Genomic DNA, 6218 nt, shown 5'->3' with positions numbered 1-6218 from the left:
TTGTGTGTGGAGAGGGGGAATGGCTACAGGATTGATTTAAAATCTACCTTAGATAGTTTTTTTGTATTGCCTGAACATAAAAAAATAAGAATATTAAGAAAGAACACGTTATTATAAGTATAAATAAATTGATAATAAATATACAAAAACATGGACCCCTCTGCTCTTTCTGGTGTCAAGCAAAACACATCTGGATCCAAAGCTTGAGCTGTTTTTGAGCAGACTCACTGAAGGACTTCCAAGGTCCAGGGCTCCTCTGCTCCCTCCTGTTCCTCCTCTTTGTGCCTATAGTTTGAGCTTAGGCAAGTGAACACGTTTTTGTGAGGGAGACAAGTTAAAGTTGGACCAAACTGTACTTTTTCCAGACTGTCTTTTCTGGGATGATTGTATCATGAACCCTCTCAGAAGACAGAGTATTTCCTCTGGAGCAAAGGGCAGTTTTCTTAGTCTTGTGAGATAAGCTTCCACACAGGAAGTACAGTGTTATCATTGCTGTGGTCCCCAAGTGGAACCAACATCAGTCAGGGAGCACAGGAGCCTCCCAAACAGCTATGGTTAGAAGAGTGTTGAGAGCCACAGCCAAAGGGGCCCCAGCAAACTTCCAGCTGCCAGCAAACTTCCAGCCACCGGCTGATGATTGGTTCACAGCGGCCCCAGCAACATCTAGCTGATTGGCTCCTCTGCGGTGATGTTCATTGGGTTGTTTCCCTGCCCTTTCAGACCACAGAGCTGCTCATTGGGGGACTTTTTTGGCTCCGCCCACACGACCCAGCCAATCGGCCTCAAGAGCAGGAGGATTGTGGGAGGTGGAGAGGCTTGTGGGAAGCCGGTGGTGGCAGTTGGGCTCTGAGGGTTTTTTCCTGAGGAGCTGTTTTGTTTGGTGTTTGTAGTTCTAAAAATAAAGTTCGTTTCTTTTGACAAGTGGCTCCTGAATTGTGCCCAGCCAGACTGCGGCAGAAGAGTCCCCAGTTCAGTCTGAATAACTGAATCTAGAACTCACTTTGGAGGCCCTTCAGAAGGCAGTCAGCCCAACCTTTCAGTTTGTCCATATAACCAACCAAGTAGGATTCACCTGCCTCTTTGAATGACTAAGTGATGACTACAGAAATGGCATCAGAGAGGATATCCAGTAAGTCATCGGGTGTTTTGCCTGAGAGGTATGGCAACTGGGGCCCTCCCTGCTATTTCCCAAAGACTTCTTGGTCGTTTTAAAGGGAATTGCGACTAAATGATATGCAGAACCCTCTGGTGGAGGATGTTAGTTAAATTTAAAGGATTTGTAATTATCAAATATAAGGCATTTGTAATACTTGGAATTTTTGTGAGGAAGGCTCCAGGTGTGTTTCTAAAAGACAAGATACTTTTCCCTCCTGTGCCTCTTGGGTCTTAGGGTTTGCCCTCTACTGCCAAACAGAACAAAACAAAACAAACAAGAACAACAAAAAACTAGTGTGCTCCATTCCACTAGCTATCATTTTACTTTGTTTCCAGTCATCCTCTACTTACACTCAGACCTTTTGTCCAGAAGAGTCCAGCACAAGAAGGACAAGGTTTTTGTTTTTTTTTTTTTTTTTTTTTTGAGACAGGGTCTTACTAAGTTGCTCAGGTTGGCCTTGAACTTATGATGCTCCTGTTTGAACCTTCCTAGTAGCTTGGATTATAGGCATGCATCACTGCACCCAGCCAAAACAAACATGTTTTTATAAAACTTACAGAGACTTTTACATTACCTAACTGACGTACATGTCTAATGTTAAGGGTACTTGGGAAGTATATTCAAATGAGCAGTCAATGTTCTTCTTATGATCTAGGCCATATCAATTCAAGAGAATCCAGGTGGCTGAACCACAATTGACCTTAAATCTACCAGACTTCCCTTAGTTAGGCTTCCATGTAGGGAGTGTAAAAATCAGACCAGTATGAAGTTCCCATTTGGAAATAGATAGGAACAGCCTGCCCAGGAGTGATCATTGTGGGGACTCTGGATTTTCTAAAAAGGTTTAGACAACCAATCCTCTGCCCCTTTATTCCTAATCATCACCCAAGTAGTGGCTGAAGGAAGGTGGTCTCTTTCTGGGAATAGCCACATTCATTGACCAGATTGATTTACTGATGTACATGGCCTATAAAAAAATGAAAGAAGTAGAGATTGTGCCCATGATCGACAATTCTAGATGACTGTGGATGGTAAGGGAGAGTGGACGATCCATCAAATACTCTCAGTCTGCTGTTGAGTGGCTTTTATAATAAGCAGTGCACCATTATCAGACTACAAATCATCTAGAAAGCCAAACACAGACTACTTGTGAGGGCCATAATAGTGTTCCTGGATCAGCAACATCATAAGTGAAAATAAAAAGAAAAAGAGAGAAGAAAAAGTCAACAATAGTAAGGTACAACTGATAGTCCCAAGAGGGCGTAAACTTTCTGAACCAGTTAGTCTGCCAAGGGAGGGAACATCAGACCCTCAGTACCATGTGGACTTTATAACCACAAGACAATGGGGGCAACTTTGGGTAGGAATCCCAGTTCTGGCATGAAGTGATAGCCTTTGCATGGAAACTATAAAGCCCTTCATTTTGGCCTCCAGTTTCAGTTTTGAGGCTTACTCCATATACAAATAATACTAGGTCGGGGGTTCTGTGTTGGAGTTTCTAATGAATTCTACTGAGCTGAGGAAAGTTCCCTAACTGAGGTAAGACAATCATGAGGTTCCCTTTCTGCTAGGCCAGATTCGGGGTGTTGCCATGGTGAGTGCAGAGTAACAGAATCTCATAAAACAGTTAATTGGCTGGGCAAATGTGTTCTATGTTTCTAGTCAGTAGAAATACCTGTTTTGCATGAAGAGATAGGAAATCAAGTAGGGAGCCTAGAACTAGTTCAACAGGAGCATTGACAAGTTTTGCAGTGGTAGCTATTGTCCTAAAATAAGCAGGATAGGCCTTTGCAATTAGATCATTGAAGAGGCTATTATCAACAAAGTTGTTTTGTTTGTTTTAGTACTAGGGATTAAACCCAGGAGAGCTTTACTATGGAGCCACATCCCCATCCCTTTTTGAAACAGGGTCTCACTACGTTGTTTAGAGCCACACTTAATTGCTGAGACTGACCTTGAACTTGCCATCCTCTTGCCTCAACCTCCTGAGTCGCTGGGGTTAGGTGTGTGTGCCACTGTGCCCAGCAGCAATGGGTTTTTGATGGTTCTCGTGAAGCTGACTTAAAACCCCAAGGATTTGTCCAGATTACTCATGCCAATGTTATATTGTCACCTTCTTTAATTCCTAAATGTTGTTGGAAGGTATTTGGTACATTATTCTAAAATAATCTGTTGGCATATTTGAGTTAGGGTTCACTTGGGTTCCTATGGGAAGTGTCTCAGGTGTGGCTATTGGAGAATTTGCCCAGATTTGGGGAGGGGGATTTTTGATCCTTGGATTAACTATGGAAACAAGTATCCAAATTGGAGTCTTTGCCCATCTTTGGGGGCCATTTTTGGTCCTTGGATTAACTATGGAAAGAGGAATCCTGTAGATACTATTCTGGGTCAATCCAATCAGCCTGTGCTACTGTGGATTCAGCATCCGAGTTTCTGATTAACATGTGTATGATTTGATCTTGTTCAGAGAACCCTGGGCTCATATGCACCAAGGTCACATGCATAATAATTTTGAATTCATCTATGAATAATTGTTGTATTGCCCGGGCTTAGGTAAATCCTTAATTATAGCTCTTGATTCAGCTCAGATCCAAGGTTTAAATTTTACTATTGACAGCATAATGGTTCAAGGACCAGATTGGTTGGTAGAGGGCATTGATATCCTAGGTCTCAGGAGAACTGTTGGAAAGGCAGAGGGTTTGGATGAAGAAAAAAGAAGCCTAGATGTAGAAATAGAGAGATCAGAAGGATAAATGATAAGAGAGAGGGCTGGATGAAGAGAATCAGCTGGGAACAGGAGCAGGGAAATGAATCTAGTTTATTATTGACTGAGTTTATCAAATTGTTCATTAGCTTTGGGCAAATAGTTTTTTTTTTAGTGAAGCAATTATTGAATTTAAATTTTGTCTCTAGGTCTCTGCATAAAAACAAAGAAGGAGAAAGAAAGAAAAAGAAAAAGAAAAAAATACTGCACATAGGACTTAAGATTCCTCTCACATGAACATTGCTCAAGTCAAATGTCTCCCCAACGTAGTCATTGAGGGCCCAAGTCAGCCTTGGTGAGTAATGCTTCAGAAAGAAGTCACAAGAACTAGGACTGTAATGAAAGTACTAGTGAGAAGTTTTTGGGGGCTGGGGATGTGGCTCAAGCAGTAGCATGCTCGCCTGGCATGTGTGCGGCCCAGGTTTGATCCTCAGCACCACATACAAACAAAGATGTTGTGTCTGCCGAAAACTAAAAAATAAATATTAAAAAATTCTCTCTCTCCCTCTCTCTCTCTCTCTCTCTCTCTCTCTCTCTCTCTCTCTCTCTCAAGTATGTAAAGTATTTAAAACAACTAAATAACGTGTTAATAAAAATACAAAAGTTTGACTTCTTTAAAAAAAAAAAAAAAGAAAGAAAGTACTAGTGAGAAATTTTTCCTGGAGGAGGAGAGGATTTTTCCTGGAGGAGGAGACTAAGCTGAACCCATGAGAGCTGTCAATGATCCGTTGAAAGTGATACGCATTTTGTGTCTCAGATCCCAACCTGACAATTGGCCACCTCAGAATGTGATTATCACTAGTAAGTAGAAAAGCAGAGAGAACGTTCTCTCTGGGTCAAAAACCAAGATCCCAGGACCATCTTCCACCAAAACCAAAATCAAGACAGAAGAATGTAATTCAATTTTATTGGTGACCCACATCAAAGTTTGTTTGAATGAATGGCTGGTTTGGTGAGAATCATCTATTTAATAAGCATATGATACTGACTAAAAGAAAAATCCAATAATAGATTCAAAATGATTTTACAAGAAAAGTGACAGCAATAGGAGGCAGGAGGATCACAAGTTCAAGGCCTGCCCTATCCACTTAGCAAGACCCTGTCTCTTCCAGTACTTTCTGGTTGGAACCACTGTTGACATTCCAGCTGACTTCTATCATTTATGAATTCTGAACAAGCAGAGGAAAAGAACTATTGTGGAAGAACTGCTGACAGATCAACAGTTCAGAAGATATAACCAAAGGAATGACTCAGAGATCATGGCTGGTGAGGTATGATGGTTCATGCCTATAATCTTAGCAATTTGGGAGGCTGAGGCAGGAGGACTGAAAGTCCAAGGCTAGCCTCAACAAGTTAGTGAGACTCTGTCTTAAAATTAAAACAACACCACAAAAAAAAAACAACAACAAAAAAAAAAACAAAAAAAAAAAAACTAAAGGGCTGGGGTACCTGGACTAAATCCCTGGTACCTCAAAATAAAAGCATGGCTAAAAAACAGCAATGCAGCAAGAAGAAATTTTGCAATTAAGATTCACCAAGAAAATCACAATATTTTATCTCTTGCCTTCATTTATTTACTAAAGATGTTTTGAAAACTAATGCCATCACATAAAAAAATTTAACTTTAAAAATAGGTTAATGAGGTCTGTGCCTATGTTCTACTTTTTCCCTATGGCAAACAGCACTTTCAGATAGTATAACACAAATTAAAAGCACAAAAAAGCAAAAAGGATGAAAAGATATAGCTTACTTCAACAAAGGATGCCAAACAAATGGAAACTAATAAATAACCTGGTATCAAACAGAAGAAATAGTCATGGAAGCTGGGCACAGGGGTGTACAACTGTAATCCCAATGACTTGGAAAGCTGGGGCAGGAGGATCACCAGTTCAAGGCCAAACCTATCCACTTAGCAAGACCCTGTCTCAAAATAAAAATTGAAAAGGACTGGAGATGTGGTAAAGCACCCTTGGGTTCAATTCCCAGTACTTTGGGTGGAGATGGGGGTGGGGGAAGAATCATGGAACTCAATGTAAAGAGGCAGAGTTTCCACTAGGTGCTGAATTACCATGACAAAGTGAATTTAAAAGCCACAGGCAGTGGGACCTAAGGGGTCTTGGTGGTGCTATACTAGGTAAAACACTGTAGTCTGCAGCAACAGGCAGTGCAGATCATGTATCATGGAAGTCCCAGAAAAATTGTGGAAATAAGCAAAGACCACCCAAGTGCAAACAAACAGAGGCTACACATTCAGAGATTACCATGGCAAAGGAATGAGCCACTATCATTTGAGTTTGG

This window comes from Spermophilus citellus (assembly GCF_964194105.1).
Source record: "Spermophilus citellus genome assembly, chromosome: 14".
Taxonomy (NCBI): Eukaryota; Metazoa; Chordata; class Mammalia; order Rodentia; family Sciuridae; genus Spermophilus; species Spermophilus citellus.
The sequence above is the reverse complement of the archived record's forward strand: the minus strand, read 5'-3'. Positions refer to the sequence as shown.